Source organism: Mercenaria mercenaria, chromosome 4, assembly GCF_021730395.1.
Source record: "Mercenaria mercenaria strain notata chromosome 4, MADL_Memer_1, whole genome shotgun sequence".
NCBI classification, from domain to species: Eukaryota; Metazoa; Mollusca; class Bivalvia; order Venerida; family Veneridae; genus Mercenaria; species Mercenaria mercenaria.
Window position 1 is genome coordinate 39149410 of NC_069364.1, and position 18414 is coordinate 39167823.

The 18414-nt window shown below is 36.5% G+C and overlaps 1 long non-coding RNA gene across 2 annotated transcripts; it reads left to right on the top strand.

The window, feature by feature from the left end:
* The first annotated feature begins 764 nt into the window (after positions 1-764).
* Positions 765-17226, top strand: LOC123551501 (uncharacterized). Of its 2 annotated transcripts, none has more exons than XR_008370567.1 (3): positions 765-843; positions 12918-13227; positions 17014-17226. It is a non-coding gene; the product is annotated as an uncharacterized LOC123551501 (long non-coding RNA). The 2 variants fall into 2 exon arrangements; XR_008370568.1 differs by having other exon boundaries at positions 787-831; positions 17014-17225.
* Positions 17227-18414: the final 1188 nt, after the last annotated feature.

The window sequence follows — 18414 nt, forward strand, 5'->3', positions numbered from 1 at the left end:
GACGGGGACTTGATCAGATGCAATGCCCTCAAAGTTCTACCACTGATTGGGATCTGCCTATAAGGAATGACTGTATCCAAGACACGATTTGGTCGCAAACACCGTGTCCTTGGAACTTGTATAGTAATTTTAAGTGATTGACCTTGTCAAATGCTAAAATACTAAAATCGAGCACTGATAATTATAAGGTCGGTCTGTTTACCTATTGACAGATTTTTGCCAGATTATCTACTAACTCAATGAGCTGGGTCTCACAAGACCGTCTTTCACGGAACCCGTGCTGCAGTTCATATATTAGGTTATGCTTTGAGAAATGTGTGTTTAGGCTAGATGCTATGCTCTAGAGAGCTTATGTTTATAGTTTTACATTGCAACTGTAAATAAAATTTACTTTAACCTTTATTGTTCACCTTTATGTATCTATTATTTACTGGATTAATTAAGTGCATGAATACCGCCAGAAAAGAACGTTTTAAATCGGCAAGGAATGAAACAATACAGCAAAAGCTCTTAATTAGTTCGATCTAAATAAGGTTTTAAACCATTGTAATTACATTTCCACCTGCACATCTGAGTCCTGTTATGAAAGCATATTGAATGTTGTTTTTTTTTCATAATAATATATGTGTTCCAACTTTAATATAGATCTCAAAGACGCTCATATACACGTACTGTACAGGGGCCACAAACTCCTTTTTGGGAAAACTTGGAAGATAAGACAAAATTCTTTCTAGTTTAGGCTTTTGAAGATAGTTTTGCAGGTTCGTCGCTCTGCGCATTCTATTTGCGCATACTGATTGTTGTTGTTTGCCAGCTGACATCTACAGAAAAGTAAGGCAGTTGGTAGGAAAATTGAAATATCCATGCACTGTTCCTCTTTGAAAAATAGATGCATAATGGGTTGCATTATCTACATGACCTTTTAAACTAACAATTCTTGCGTCAGTTGCCGAGAAGGCTAAATATCTGTGGTGCATTGAGCGATTCGTTCCCAAAATTTTCGTTACACAAACAGGCTGTGGAAACTTGAGTCCAATAGCAAACTGTTAGCTCGAAGAAGACACAGTAGATCAGTCAAGCTATATTTCAAAGTTATATTAGCTCAGTTGACCAATTAGCTAACAAAATAAACATGAAAAACATCAAATATTCTCTATAATGACAACATCATAAAAATTATGCTGATCAAAGCTATCTGCATGTGCCGATAATTTTCCTTATTCGCATCACCGCCGTGCCGATTATTTTTGTTATTTGCATGACCATCGCTCAGATTATTTTCGTTATTCGCTCGAAAGTCATGCCTGGAAAGTCCTGTCGATTATTTTTGTTATTCATAAGTCTAAAACTACAGGAACTGTTTACATATGTAAAATTAGATTAAGACTACATCTACTGTGTACTTTTCTGAAGTTTTCCCTGCTTATCATAGTAAGCTTAACTCTCTCAGTATTAAAGATCTCCGTTGTACCGATCATTTGACAATTTTAGCCTGCATTTCGCTAAGTTAACAGTAACGTGGCAGCATAAGATTGTGATGCCTGTAATTGTTATATTGAATAATTTATGCATGTGTTGAATTAAAAGACATACTGGTTCGAGTCGTAAATTTGGCCAGGTTGTAAATATTCGGCCACCCACTTTAAAGCTTTTTTAGATTGCTGAGAAGACCATTCGTATTGCGAAGGCAAATGCACGTCATTGTATCCTGGTAAAATAATAATGGAAAACCCCAAAAAATGGGCCTAAAGGCTATACTGGCCAGAAGTCTGAAAAATACATATATTGGCTGCACCTCCGATCAGTGGTCACCTGGCTTTAGCGGCCAAATTGTTTGCTTCCCTTGGCTGGCTGCTTAAGACAGGTTAGACTGTATGTGTATATGGAAACTTTAAAGATCTTTTTGTATGAAACTGTGGCCTGATTTTTATATAATTTAACTCAATGATGACAATGAAAAACAAACAGTTAACAGTAAAAAGGTGAATTTCAATGATGTATTTCATGTTGAAAGACAAGTAAATTTATGCCAGTTTCAGCAATCTATAGGTGTTTTGTGGGCTTTTTATGTCTGTTTAAAACATCGGGTGAATTAACATGCATCAAAATTTCCCTTGAAATTAAGCATAAAATTTTGACAGTAAAAAGATATTTTGTTTGTGAAAAATAATGCAAACCAGAATAAGGCTAGAACTGAAGTTCTCAACAACAACCTGGTCACATAACTTCCCTGTTATTAGCTCACCTGGAGCCACTTTAACAGTTGATTAAGCTAACAGTCGATTAACTTTTAGAGTAATATTTCGACACTTCAGAAAACTTGGAAAAACAAATGTATGGCTTAAAGATTATGAACACTGAAATGTTTTTACAGTAAAACTAAAACATCATACTAGTGTTTCCCACCAAGACTAGTATTTTGAATCAAAATTTAACAGGCTATTAGTTTAACGGTCTGTTAAAGTTTCGAACAACTGGGCTCTGACCAGGATGTGCTGTGGGTGAGCGGTTGTGATCACTCAACATTCATCATCTGTCTGACACTTCTTTAGAAATTTTCTATGCATAAACCGCTTGGATTTATAAATAATTTGACAGAAGTGTTCCTTGGGTGACTATCTATTAAGATTATTCACATTACCTATTCAGAATCGCGGGGCTGCTAGAGTAGAGGGTGCGGTCACTTTTCCTTATGTGTATATAATGCAGAGCTCCAGATAAGCTGCGTATTTGCGTATTTACACAATTAAAATTGCAGAAAACCCAATTGAACTCACACAGTGTGCGTACTGAAACGCAAGTAAAATTCCTAATACCCAATTCGTAAAAAATAGCTTGCGTATCGCATTTTCCTTATAACTAGAACGGGTACGAGACTTTAACGCTAGATTTGACTGACTGGTTATACGTTACTGCAGAACAGGTTGCAATTTATCGGGAAAATAACAGGACCATTCAGTCGGCTGATCGGTGTTATTTGGACGCTTTGTAAACAATTTTATGCCGATAAAATGTAAAGAGGTTGCAGGAAAAACATTGTTGCAGCACAAACAAACAAATTAGTGGGATATTTTGCTGTTCAACAATGACAGTTATCTGTTTGTGACGATGTAGTGTCACCAATACTGGATGACATCTTTTGGGAGAATGCATATTGCGGTGACCACATCGTTCGGGATATTGTGGATGAACTGATCTCAGACTGCATTAAAAGTGAAAAAGAAAACAACAGTATAAAACATTCATTACAATTTTAAATACATTTTTGTATTAAACATTGAAGGGCGCCATTAAAATACTTAGTCAGTCCTGTTTAATGATATATACCATGTATACTGTAAGCAAAAAAATACTCAATTGTTAGTGCGAGATTGGTAAAATACCCAATTGGTTTTAGCAAATACCCAATTACTTCTGAAAAGGCTGGGTAATGATATTATTTTTACCCAATTCAAATTTCCAATACCCAATTCAGACAAAAAGTGATGGGTAAATACCCAATTGCACCAACAGCTTATCTGGAGCTTTGAAAATGATTTTTTTTTTTTATGAGAAACTGCTTGTCTGATTTCATAATAATGTAATAGAAGTGTACCTTGTTTGGCCCTCTATCAAGATTGTTCATATGTTTTTTTCTTATTTATCAAAAAACATAACTGTCAGCAGGTGTGGTCATTTCACTATAATATATAGTGGGAACATTAAAAAATCGTCTTGTCAGACACTACTGTTCCAATTTTCCCATAATTTTACACACAAATTGGCTACCAAGATTGTTCAAATTAGTCTGATTTGTAAAAAAACAATGGCTACCACAGGGTATGGTAATTTTTTAGCTCATCTGAACTTTGTTCAGGGTGAGGGATAGCAGACTCGGCTATAAGTATAGGTGGATGGTCTGGCTTCCATTGTCCTTGGTCTGAAAGGGTTCAGTTTGGCCCCGTTTAAGGGCTACCATAGCTAGAAATAGAAATGCCTTTAAACAATGTAAATTGTTTTCTCATAAACAGCTGGATAGATCTTCATCATACGACATGGTGTCATCTGATGAAGATCTATCAAGCTGTTTATGAGAAAACAAACTGTCACAGCATCATTGTAGGGTCTTCTCTTCATTTTGTTCATTTTGTGTGTGCGCCCATGTCACAAAAGTTGAATTATTTCCCTTTTTATGCCCCCAAAGGGAGGCATATTAGTTTTCAACTGTCCGTTCCTTGCTCAGGCCAAACTTAAAATATTCTTTGTTTCCCCATCCCGACCCAAGCAGGTGAAGTATGGGTAGGTAGGTAGGTAAAATATTTTTTTTTGAAATTTGTAGGAATAACTGCAAGGAGAATACCAACACTCTAAAATTTAAACAGGTACCAAGTTTACATGTGTTCAATCTGAATGCCTTTCTGCAAAATGACCAGGTGATTCTTGTGAAGCACATACTATATTTTTCTTTCACTCCTTGCCTGTTAACAATAATTAAGGTATTTGGTTGCAATGTTTCTTCATTGTCAATAGTAAAGGGTTCACTATTTTCGGTGGTGGACAGTTTTACGCTAAACTGGCTGTTATCAATTGCTGCATTTACTGTGGTTTCAATTTCTCTATCACTATCAGCTTCGTCAACAATGTCACACATTGTCAACTTCGTCGACAACTTGCAAATTTTATTGTTAACCAGCGAACGATTTGTGTTTCCATTTTTTATGGTTACGGAGATGCAAACTGAATGCTCCGCCATTTTCTAATTTGTCATCTCCAAGCGTCTTTTTACCACCAACTGTTCTAATACTTACTTGCGCCAATGCGATACAGATCAAAAGATCGGTTTCAGACTCAAACTAATTCAAAATATGCATTTTTTGTCCCAGGTTTTTTCGTACCAATTAAAAAAAAATTTAATTTAGGTTTCGGCGATAAAATTGTTTGGGTCGCGCCAATTTTTTCGAGTCGGTCGTGGATGGGGAAACAAACAATATTTTATTTTAGGCCTCACAATGTTAACTTTTTGCATTAAGGCACTTTACTCGCGAACCACTGCACCCAGGACCTTCAGACTTCACCTGCTGATAGTACTCATTGAGTACACGACCCCTACTGACTTTGGGGTCACCAGGTCAAAGGTCAAGGTCACAAGGGCCAACATTAACTTTTTGCCCCCGAAGAGAGGCATACTAGTTTTCAACTGTCTGTTTGATAGTCACAACGTTAACTTTTTGCATGAAGGCACTTTACTCGCGAACCACTGCACCCAGGACCTTCAAACTTCACCTGCTGATAGTACTCATTGAGTACACGACCCCTACTGACTTTGGGGTCACCAGGTCAAAGGTCAAGGTCACAAGGGCCAACATTAACCTTTTGCATGAAGGCACTTTACTCGCTAACCACTGCACCCAGGACCTTCAAACTTCACATGCTGATAGTACTCATTGAGTACTTGACCCCTACTGACGTTGGGGTCATCGGGTCAAAGGTCAAGGTCACAGGGGCCAAACATTAACTTTTTGCATGAAGGCTCTTTACTCGCGAACCACTGCACCCAGGACCTTCAAACTTCACATGCTGATAGTACTCATCAAGTACATGACCCCTACTGACTTTGGGATCACCAGATCAAAGGTCAAGGTCACAGGGGCCAACGTTGACTTTTTGCATGAAGCACTTTACTCGCGAACCACTGCACCCAGGACCTTCAAACTTCACATGCTGATAGTACTCATTGAGTACACGACACCTACTGACTTCTGGGTCACCAGGTCAAAGGTCAAGGTCACGGGCCAATATTAACTTTTTGCATGAAGGCACTTTACTCACTAACCACTGCACCCAGGACCTTCAAACTTCACATGCTGATAGTACTCATTGAGTACTTGACCCCTATAGACTTTGGGGTCACCAGGTCAAAGTTCAAGGTCACAGGGGCCAACGTTAACTTTTTGCATGAAGGCTCTTTACTCGCGAACCACTGCACCCAGGACCTTCAGACTTCACATGCTGATAGTACTCATCGAGTACATGACCCCTACTGACTTTGGGATCACCAGGTCAAAGGTCAAGGTCACAGGGGCCAACATTAACTTTTTGCATGAAGGCACTTTACTCGTGAACCACTGCACCCAGGACCTTCAAACTTCACATGCTGATAGAACTCATCGAGTACATGACCCCTACTGACTTTGGGGTCACCAGGTCAAATGTCAAGGTCACAGGGGCCAGCGTTAACTTTTTGCATGAAGGCACTTTACTTGCGAACCACTGCACCCAGGACCTTCAAACTTCACATGCTGATAGTACTCATTGAGTACACGACCCCTACTGACTTTGGGGTCATAAGGTCAAGGTCACAGGGGCCAACGTTAACTTTTTGCATGAAGGCACTTTACTTGCGAACCACTGACCCAGGACCTTCAAACTTCACTTGCTGATAGTACTTATTGAGAACACGACCCTACTAACTTTGGGGTCAGCAGGTCAAAGGTCAAGGTCACAGGCCAATGTTAACTTTTTGCATGAAGGCACTTTCTCGCGAACCACTGACCCAGGACCTTCAAACTTCACATGCTGATAGTGCTTATTGAGAACACGACCCTACTAACTTTGGGGTCACCAGGTCAAAGGTCAGGGTCACGGGCCAATGTTAACTTTTTGCATGAAGGCACTTTCTCGCGAACCACTGCACCCAGGACCATCAAACATCACATGCTAATAGTACTTATTGAGTACACGACCCCTATAGACTTTGGGGTCACCATGTCAAAAATCAAGGTCACCAGGGGAAAGGTCAAGGCGCTGCGGGGGCGTTTGTAACCATTAGTGACAGCTCTTGTTTAAGTTAAAATTTTAAGTTCAAGTTTTGCATGTAAGCAGGTTTCTCAGAAACTAATGCCAAATGCTTTCAAACTTCACACATGTCTTTGGTATCATAAGATGACCTCCTATGACAAGTTATATAATTTTAGCTTTTATTTTGTTAAAATTATGCCCCTTTATAACTTAATATTTCAGGTTAAAGTTCTGCATGTACAAATGTAAGCAGGTTTCTCAAAAAGTACAATGTCAAATGCTTTCAAACTTCACACATGTCTATGGCATCCTGAGATGAACTTATGGGGCAAGATACATAACTCTAGTGTTTATTTTGTAAAAATAATGCCCCTTTTTAACTTAGAAGTTTTGATTAAAGTTTTGCATACAAGACTACTGGGCCAAATGCTTTTGAACTTCACACATGTCTTCAGCATCATGAGATCACCTTACATGACAAATTACCTAACTGTAGCTTACATTTTCTCAAAATTATTCACTTTTTTCACATTAGAAAATCTTGTTAAAGTTGTCAAATGTTAGCTATTTATAAAGGAATGAGCTATAAATTATTGTCAAGCGTGCTGTCATTAGACAGCCCTTCTTTGGATGGGGGCACTTGGTACCTTTAAGGGAACACTAGAGCTAAAAAAAGAAATGTCTTTAAATGACTATGGTTGTTCTTCATTATGCCCCCCTTCGAAGAAGAAGGGGTATATTGTTTTGCAGATGTCGGTCGGTAGGTCGGTTTGTCGGTCGGTCGGAATGTAAACCAATCCGTTTCCGGGTGATAACTCAAGATTGCTTTGGCCTAGGATTATGAAAGTTGATAGGGAGGTTGGTCATCACCAGCAGATGACCCCTATTGATTTTGAGGTCTGTATGTCAAAGGTCAAGGTCACAGTGACCCTGAATAGCAAAACAGTTTCCGGATGATAACTCAAGAACGCTTGGGCCTAGGATCATGAAAGTTGATAAGGAGGTTGGTCATGACCAGCAGATGACCCCTATTGATTTTGAGGTCAGTATGTTAAAGGTCAAGGTCACAGTGACCCTGAACAGTAAAACGGTTTCTGGATGATAACTCAAGAACGCTTAGGCTTAGGGTCACGAACTTTGATAGGGAGGTTGGTCATGACAAGCAGATGACCCCTATTGATTTTGAGGTCAGTATGTTAAAGGTCAAGGTCACAGTGACCCTGAACAGTGAAACAGTTTCCGGATGATAACTAAAGAACGCTTAGGCCTAGGGTCACGAAAGTTGATAGGGAGGTTGATCATGATCAGCAGATGACCCCTATTGATTTTGAGGTCAGTATGTCAAGGGTCAAGGTCACAATGACCAGGAACACTAAAATGGTTTCCGGGCAATAACTCAAGAATGCTTGGGCCTAGTGTCAGGAAAATTGATAGTTAGGTTGGCCATGACCAGCAGATGACCTCTATTGATTTTGAGGTCATTAGGTCAAAGGTCAAGGTCACATTGGCCAGGAACAGTTAAACGGTTTCTGATTTTCTTGTCCCAAACCATAGGGACTAGGGCTTTGATATTTGGTATGTAGCAAAATCTAGTGGTCCTCTACCAAGATTGTTCAGATTATTTCCCTGGGGTCAAATATGGCCCCATCCCGGGGGTCACATAGTTTATATAGACTTATATAGGAAAAAACTTTGAAAAACCTCTTGTCCAAAACCACAAGGCCTAGGGCTTTGATATTTTGTATATGACATCATCTAGTGGTCCTCTACTAAGATTGTTTAAATTATTCCCCTAGGGTCAAATATGGCTCTGCCCTGGGGGTCACATGGTTTACATAGACTTTTATAGGGAAAAACTTTGAAAATCTTCTTTTCCAAACCACAAAGACTATTGCTTTGATATTTTGTAATGTAGCATCATCTAGTGGTTCTCTGCCAAGTTTATTCAAATTATCCCTCTAGGGTCAAATATGGCCCCGCCCCAGTGGTCATATGGTTCATAATTATAGACTTACATAGGAAAAAACTTAAAATCTTCATGTCCATAACTTACATCATTCAAATTTGGACCACATGTATAGTTTTGAGTGGCAAGATGAACCTTGACATGAGTTGACCTTGATCTTGACCTAGTGACCTACTTTCACATTTCTGTATAGGGCTGTAACGAGTATCCGAGTACTCGGATATCCACGAGTTTGACCAAAAGTTCGAGTACGGATATTCGTCATTGTCAAGATCGTTGGATCGCGATCTTTTTCATTAATACATGCAATATGTATAATAGGGGATAAAAATCCCCGAGACGGTAACGTCCGTATATAGATATTCGTCTTTGCTGTTTGCATATACTGAGGCAATTTTTTCGATGTTTTCCGGTTCCGATTTATGTAAAATCCACTGACTGGTTGTCTTTATGAACATCCGAGCACCCCGAATCTGTCACACAGATTCGTAAACTGCGCTAACATGATTATTTTACTTCTTTTTCGTAATGAAAACTGTACATGCAACTGAAAAACACTTTTATAAAACAGTAAAGCAGTGTAAAGGCCGTCAAGTTTCTGCGTGGAGTGCAAACAAACAAAAAAAATCCTAAAAGCTAGTGCGAGAACGCTGAATGACGTCACCGTCACGGCTTCCGTAAATTTTGCAAAGTATGATATTCGCTGTAAGAGGTATGATGACACTAAATGTAAACTAAGTTTAGAGCAAAGTTTCACTTTCTTGAGCGTTGAATATTTCTTTCTAAGCGGATATATAAAAAGATAAATCCCCAATGCTAGGCGGTGCCTTAATTCATATTTCTATCAATAAAACTAAATTAAAGCCACATTAAACGTCTTTAAAGAATTCTTGCACATCTAAGACGATTACGCGTTGTCAGATCCTAAACCGGATGTAAACAAATGTCTTAGGTAGAGTTAGCATCGGTCTTATATTCGAACTAAAATTAATATGAAATCTGTCAAAACAGTGAATAAACATTTATCATTTAAGTAATTAAATTCAATAAAAAGTTAAATACAAAATCCTTGTCCAAAAAAATGAAATTTTCTTATCAAAAAATATGGAACTGTTACTTAATATTGTGATATTAATGACCGACGTCATATCGTTCATCTGCAAGAATGGCCGAACATTACAGAAGTCCACCCGCGAAACCTGACTTTAATTAATGAGAAAAACATTAAACATATTAAACTATTAAAGAAACTATTAAAGAAACTATTAAACTGAGCACCATGAGAACTGCAAATTTAGATTCCATAAAGAAAAAAGTACAAAAATAACAGGCTTGCATTTTTGTATCATTATAAGTTGTTGCTGATGATCCGTGGTTCGATCTGTGAATCGTAAGCCCCGACTCGCGGATCGGATTGGATCGCCACTTGTCTGACGATCCACAGCCCTATTTCTGTAGCTACAGCCTTAAAATTTGGTCCACATGCATATTTTTGTGTTCTGAATTGAAATTTGACATTGATTTTTACCTATTACCTACTTTCACATTTCTCAAGCTACAGCCTCCAAATTTGAAGCACATGCATAGTTCTGTCTACCGAAATGAACTTTGACCTTGAAATTGATCTAGTGACCTGCTTTCACATTTCTCAAGCCACAGCTTTCAAATTTGGACCACATACACATTGTTTTGTACCGAAATGAAATTTGACCTTGATTTTGACCTTGAGCTAGTCTTGAAATTTGGAATATTCAAAAATGGCTCAGTGGATGGCGCCAAGATCACTGTGTAATCTCTTGTTAGGTTAATAGGTTAAAGGTCAAGGTCAGATTAAACCAGAATGGTAGAACTTTTGTTTGTAGTGAGCATATAATTTCTGTTCCTTGTGCAATTACTGAATGCATCAAGGGGGGCATTTCGTGTTCGACAGGCTCTTGTTAGATTTGGTCTTTAGCATCATTGTATGGTTCTCTCAAATTTGTTCAAACTGGGGCTTTTCAACTTATCAAGGTTACCATGCATGATTCAGTGTGTTATTCATACATTCAAGGTCAATCAGTCAATTTCAGGTGAGTGCCACTATGACCCTCTTGTTTACTTTTTTCTTTATATTGTTTGGTTCTTTATCTTTTGGCTTTGACAGAAATATTAAATACAACTTCCTGTAAGTATGCTTTATTGATTGCGTGTAGTGTGAATTTTCTTTGAGGTAATTTATGTTCCTGTTCTTACGAATATGTAGATAACGCAATTATTGTATGGGTGTTACATGTATCAGATAGGGAAGTTTGAAAGATTTAAAAAAATGAATACTAACTGATAATGATATTTTCTGTTTAACTGTGAAATTGTTTTAAAATTCTCATAAAGTTAGCCAGATTTTAGTACAAGTAAGACTATACCAGTATAACTTTGCACAACTTTTACCTATTTAAAGTAGAAATTTTTTTTTTTTGAGAAGTTTTTTTATTATTATTATTATTGCTATTGCCATATGGTATTTTTGATGTATTTTACTTTTTTATTACCTTGGAATGAACTGTATACAGTTATTTCATGTGTGAATGGGGAACTGTCATGGCAGAAGGCATAGTTCTAAATATCACCCCTAATACTAAGATTATGTAAGAATTTATATTGCTATGTCTGTCAGATAATCTATATATTAGGAATATTTTCATGCAGGTGGCAGGTCAGGTGGGGAAAATTTACTGATAACATGCTATTAGAAGTTAAATTATTAAGTAATTCACTGTGTAAAAACCATACATTGTACTTCATTATTGCATAGTACCTGAGTGTTCAGTTTTGGTATAAAATAATATAATTTGCATTACCGGTAATTGTTGTTTTTTGTTTTGATGGTTTTATTTTGGATTTGGCTATATTTGATACATGCACTTGTACGTCTTTCCCATTTTATATGCAGTATTGGCATACTTTCAAATTTTTAACAGAACAAGTTAATGTTGTTTAGTTTAAACAATATTTATTTGAAACAACATACACATAACATGTACAACAAATTGTTACAGGTCAAATACATGGATTGGAAAACAAGCTGGTAGCTTATATAAATTCCTTTCCAAAAATGATGTTTGTTATGTGTATATTTAAAGAGAATATTAAATGAAATCATGTTTCCACTTAGCAAGTAACAGAATAATTATGTTAATGGTAGATGTAGATGAAAATAAACAAATGTATATAATTCATTTAAAGCTACTCGCCCACAGTTTGCATAAAATTTTTCAACTTGTTCATTTTTACCAAGTTTTGCATAGAATGTATGTATGACACTGCAAAATACTGTGGATGACAATAAAAGTTAGATATTGTCAAAAATGCAGGAAGAATGTAAATTTACTGCATTATTTCAAAAGCGTTGCAATGGTTTACTACCTTTTGCACAATAGTTTTAGTTATTTGTAAGAATTTCTTGCAAAAATCTTACGTCAATAACTTTATACCACTAGTTACTTTCAGGGTACTCACATTTTATGGATCTTTGAGAGAAATTATTTTTTGCCTAAAATGTGTGGGTTAGTCCCTTTAAACAAAACGTCTTACGAAGTTTTGAACTTCATCTGAATCATAAATTTTTACGTCAAAAATAGTAAAACATTTCATCACATTGCTTTATATTCAACTGCAGCTCAAGAATTTAACTTCTCAGACAACATATCCATGAATAAGTGAGAATTTGAAGGCTTTGTCTTCAAAATGATCATAGTAAAAACTTTGAATCTCATACAGAGGCCTTCCCTTAAATATCTACATGTAATGCAGGTTTTGCATAGATGTATTACTACATTGTAATAGACATGTACTGGTTCTCCATGGATGGAGGGCTTCGCATGAATTTGTGTTATACATCGGGCACGTTAGAAAACTAGGCTATCTATTCTACTTGCAAAAAGCTAGACTGAGTTAGGTGGACATACCTGTATCTGAAAGATTTCTTTCTCTCTGTTCTGGAGGTTTTCTCTCATTCTGTCCCTCTGGCAATATCGCTTTGACAGTGTGTCTTTACTATTAGAGGACTAATTTGGCACAGCTGCCAGCTTGCCACAGTTGCTTAAAACAACCTTTGAGCATGTTTGACGTGGAAAAACATGTTATATAACTCTGGTTTATTATATAATATAATGAAATTTATTCTTTATATTTTCAGAAAGTGTATCTCAGGACTATAGAAGGTTGTGAACTGCCAGTATTACAGTACAAGTACTGAACTGAACCACAGGTCCGGAGCAGGATGTCTACTCCCTTTAGCAGGCCACAGGGTTAAAATCTTAAGTTTGATTGAAACGGACACTTATAAAGACAATAAAGCTTCCACAGTATAGAACCTTAGGAAATTCGCTGTAAGTTATGGAGAATGAAGGCGAGACTGCACAAAATGGGCCTGGATCACCAACCAGTGACTCAGAGTTACCAGTCTTTAATGGTCGCAAAGAACGTGTTATACTTAGCAGCATGAGGTAAGATTATATAAGAAATTAGGTTATATACAGAGAGATTGAAAAAGAAGTATAGTCAAGGGAGGTTACTGGCTAATTTATAAATATTATGGGAATGTATTTGTAAGTTCCCTTTGAAAATGTACACAGCAGTTTATTAGGTCATTGACATTAGAAACTGTGATTTGCTGGTCATTTGCCTACAGTTTCAATACAGTTCTTGAACTTATGTGGTTGGTTCTAAATAATAACAAAAAGAAGATTTTTTTTGGAACAGTTCAGTCATTATAATATTCTACCCTAATTGGCTCAAAAATCTGAATTTGTCAACAATTATGCCAACAAAACTGAAAGGGGACCCAGTTCTTTTAAAGGGGCCCGGGGACCTGACTTGTACCAGTATTCTACTAAAGTGGAACTCTACTTGCATAAGAATTCTATAAAAGAGGAATCTGGCTTGCTTAAATTTTCTATTAAAGAGAAACTCAGCTTGTATATAATTATGCTGTTAAAGGGGAAACAAACTTGCATTAAGTATTCTGTTAACTGGGAACCCAGCTTTTATAAGTATTCTACCAAAAAGGAACCTGTATTGTGTAAATATTCTATTAAAGGTGAAATCTAGCTTGTAAAAGTATTCTTTTAAAGGGGAACCTGACTTACATAAGTTCTCTATTAAGGAGAACCTGGCTTGCAGAAGTATTTATTAAAAGGAGGCTATTAGATCTGTTTAAAGGGAACTTGGCTTGCACAAGTTATCTATTAACAGAGAACTCAGTTTTTATAACTATTCTGTTATGGTTTATCCAGCTAAGTGACCTATTTAAGGTGAACCCAGCTTGCAAAAGTATTCTATTCAAGAGGAACCTGGCTTGCGTAAGTGTTCTGTTAAAAGGGATCAAACTTGCATAAGTATTCTATTGAAGGGATAACCAACTTGTGTAAGTATTCTATTTAGTGGGAACCTGGCTTGCATTGCAAGTATTCTAAAAAAAAGGGGAACCATGCTAGTGTAAGTACTCTGTTTATGGGGAACCCAGCTACTGAAGGGGAACCAGCTTGTGTAGAAGTGTTTTATTGAAGGTGAACCCAACTTCCGAAAAGTATTCTATTGAGGGGGGACCCGACTTGCATTGTAAATATTCTGATAAAGGGGAACCAGGCTAGTGTAAGTATTCTGTTGAAGGGGAATCAAGCTTGTGTGTAAGTATTTTATTGAAGGTGAACCATCTTCCAGTTCTAAGTATTCTATTGAAGGGGGGAGGGACCTGACTTGCATAATTATTCAGTTAAAGGGGAATCAGAACTGCATAAGCATTCTAGGAGTTTTGAATAATGAACAGATCAGTTTTTCAGTACCATTAAGTCTCATTGTTAGGACTAGCAAAGGACTAATTTTAATGGGTTATCTACAAAATGGAAGCTCAAAGAGTAAATGATTTGAAAGCCTTGAATTGATAGTCCAACAATATTACCATTTTGGATGAAACCCAAATTTGCCTCAACAAAATTAACCTATTTATTCCGTGTTTGTAGCAAATGGTGAGGAATTTTCTTGGTTTTGACAGTCATTTTTGTGACTTGTAATACAGGTGTGTAATGGAAACAGATGTTTTAACTTTTAGCCTGCTGGCGGCAATTTATTCTGCCTTTGCGACCAGTGCAGACCAAGATCAGTCTGCACATCTGTGCAGGCTGATCATGGTCTACACTATTCGCTATTCAGTCAGTAAATTTTCAGTGAACACCCCTTCGATTATTAATTTAATGATGGACCAGTCCATTTCAGAAATTTAGCAGGCTAAGGGTTAATTAGATTTTCTGAAAAATCTTACTTGTTGCCACTGCAAATCCAGTAACCTGCCCATCGTAAAACTTTAATACCTATTTTGGTGTGAATATAATATTACATATTATCTTCAGGAAAAACACTTCATGAAATAATTTTGTTTAGCCTATAGCTAAACGTGTATATGTTGCACTAAAAGCTCTTACATATACCATGGTTATATTTAGTTCAAAAGCCTATGGCTAAAACATAAGAATACCACTTTAAAAGCTTTCACATTATGTTAATTAAATAAATCTCATTGATTTTCATGATTTTAGATAAAAATGTTGTCAAAAATGTCACTGATATTAAGATACCGCTCATGGCGCTTGAGGCAAACTAAACCTAAAGAAACTTGAATTGAAAATGTTTCTCATACATATTGTGTAGAAGTTGCTATCAAATATGGAATTCTGCTTAAAGCATGCATGGTGCATAATATTTTCAAGTATACTAAGTCTGTTTAAAAATTTCGATAAACAAAAAAATTGTTCAGCCTCTATTGTACTATAATAATTATGGATGTCACATATTTGGATCTGAAATGAGACTTATACCCATGGTAGTATAGTTAATGCGGCTTAAATAAGGCTGCCTTGCAGTGAAAATAGAGTAGGAACCATGGTGACTGCAGCTGAGCCAATGAAAATAGAATAGGACTGGGGTTAATGCAGCTGAGTCAATGAAAATAGAATAGGAACCATGGTGACTACAGCTGAGCCAATGCAAATAGAAAAGGACCGGGTTAGATATGACCGGGATTAATGAGCCAGTGCAAATAGAATAGAACCGGGGTTAATGCAGCTGAGCCAGTGCAAATAAATAGAATAGGACCGGGGTTAATGCAGCTGAGTCAATGAAAATAAATAGAACAGGACCAGGGTTAATGCCGCTGAGCCAATGAAAATGAATAGAACCGGGGTTAATGCAGCTGACCCAATGCAAATGAATAGAACCGGGGTTAATGCAGCTGACCCAATGCAAATGAATAGAACCGGGGTTAATGCAGCTGAGCCAATGAAAATGAATAGAACCAGGGTTAATGCAGCTGAGCCAATGCAAATAGAATAGGACCCGGGTTAATGCTACTGAGCCAATGAAAAAAGAATAGGACTAGATAAACTGCAGCTGAAAAAAAGGCTACCCTACAATGAAAACAGAGTAGGAACCAGAATAAGTGCAGCTGAAATAAGGCTATCACTCCAATGAAAACAGAACAGGATAAGGAACAGACAAAATAAGCACATTGTCTAATGAAAATATAACACTGCAGCTGAAATAAAGCTGTCATCCAAATGAAAATAAAATAGGATGACTTTGTACACAAAATTACCCAGTTTCATGTGAGGCATTTTGCCAGATGAGGAATAGTGAAAAGTTTAACTTGTGTTGAAATACATGACTCAGTCTCAGCTGTTGATCAAAAGCATATACATGATGCTGTTCATAGATTTTTCAAGCTACTTAACTCATAATAAACAGGGAGAAGGAAAAACAACCTTGAGGAGGTCTTAAGGAGGTTTCTTGTAGTCGCTCTGGCGTTGGCGTTGGCAAAGTGCTTCAGATATTTATCAGCAATGTACATCTTAATTGTATAAAGACACTGGACGCATTTTCTAAGACTTAAGATTATGTAGGACAGAACTCTAGTTTTCATTTTCACAAAAAAAGAAATATTTATACTTGTTGAATGATTTGCATTAAAAGCAATATTTGTGATTTGACAGTTTTAAAAGATGTATTTCTTAGATCACACCTGTAACAATATACTGCCTTCTGTTGTCGTTCACTTCCATGGGCAGTTTATTTCCATTTGAATTAAATTCAAGAATAGAATTCTAGTTTTAGAACCCAGATGACCCATTTTCGAACTTGGCCTAGATTTCCTCAAGGTCAAAATCATTCTGACAAAATTTCATGATCTAACTGATTCTTGTCCTTTATTTGGTTTTTGGTTTAACACCATTTTTCAACAGTATTTCAGTTATGTAATGGTCACTGGCGGTGGGCAGTTAACCTAACCGGTGTTCCTGGATTCTGTAATAGTACAAACCGCAAGTAACTGCCAACTTCTCCATATGTAACAGAGGTGGAGGACGATTAATACCAGACACAATGTCTTTTATCAAATTGTCATGGAGAACATACGCCCCGCCCGGGGATTGAACTCACAACCCCGTGATCCTTAGATCTTTGCTCTCCAGGTCGGCAAAGTTACTCTACCAATTGTAAGTGTTTTACGAAATATATTTAAGAAAAAGAAAGGAACCATAAATTTGCTACATTTTTGGTAGAAATGTGATATCTGATATATTGCATCAATATTTTCTTTTTCTTATGATTGTGTCATGATGACAAGTTGTATTGTAGGGCCTTTCTGATCATAATGGGCCTTTATCACAAAGTGTCAGTCATTGATTATAGGTCTTTGGGAATAGTTGGAATTGTTTTCTAAAAGTGTTAATATGAATGACGTAATATTAGGCGGAACTCAATAGCTATAGAAAAGGGAGATAATTATCTGGAATTTAATTAGCATCTTGCAGCAAAACAGCTAAAAAATCCCTTGTTTTCACACTTGCATAAAAATAAAAATCTGATTTTTACTGAAAAAGTGTAAATTGTTTTTGTTGTTATTTACAGCTAGAAAAATTTTCCCCAATTTTGCCTTCGGCAAACTGCAGTGTAATCGCATAGTTTTTTGACAGGTTCATTTGATTGACCCCGTTCACCCGGTAACCTTTATATTTACTACAAGTTGTCACCAAATTACAAGGTATAGAAGATGGTGGTATGGCTATTTCATGTTCTATTTACGATGAAAGATGCCCAAAGTGTTTACTGTTAACGGTTGGCTGTTTTCGATGTTTATATAAATGTAATGTGTACATGGTTTATAGTTTAACTGATATTTTAGTATGTGGTTTTTTTTTTTACATAATAGATTGGGACAAGGATATACGTTTTGACGTCAGTTTGAAATTGTTTTTGTTGTGTGTAGATTTCAAGCTTAATTTCGTTTTACATTATACCTAATTTATTTCAGGTGTTTACAGCTTTTGCATTAATTTGTATAATTTTAATATTTTTACATTAATTGATACGTTGCCTATGGTGCATTGTTTGCATATGCAATTGAATAAATTGCGGACGTTTTTACTTGAAGCAAATGAATTATTCTGATGATTTAATTAATTGGAATGCAAAGTGAATACATTTAATGAATTAATTATAAGTTACCGTACATAGATGGAGAGCATGATTATAAATGAAGTTATGCAATGAACTTTATGTTAAAGGTTAAAGCATTTCTAAATTTCTACAATAAATTCATACACATTTAGAAATTAAGGAAACTATGGGTACTACATTTTAAG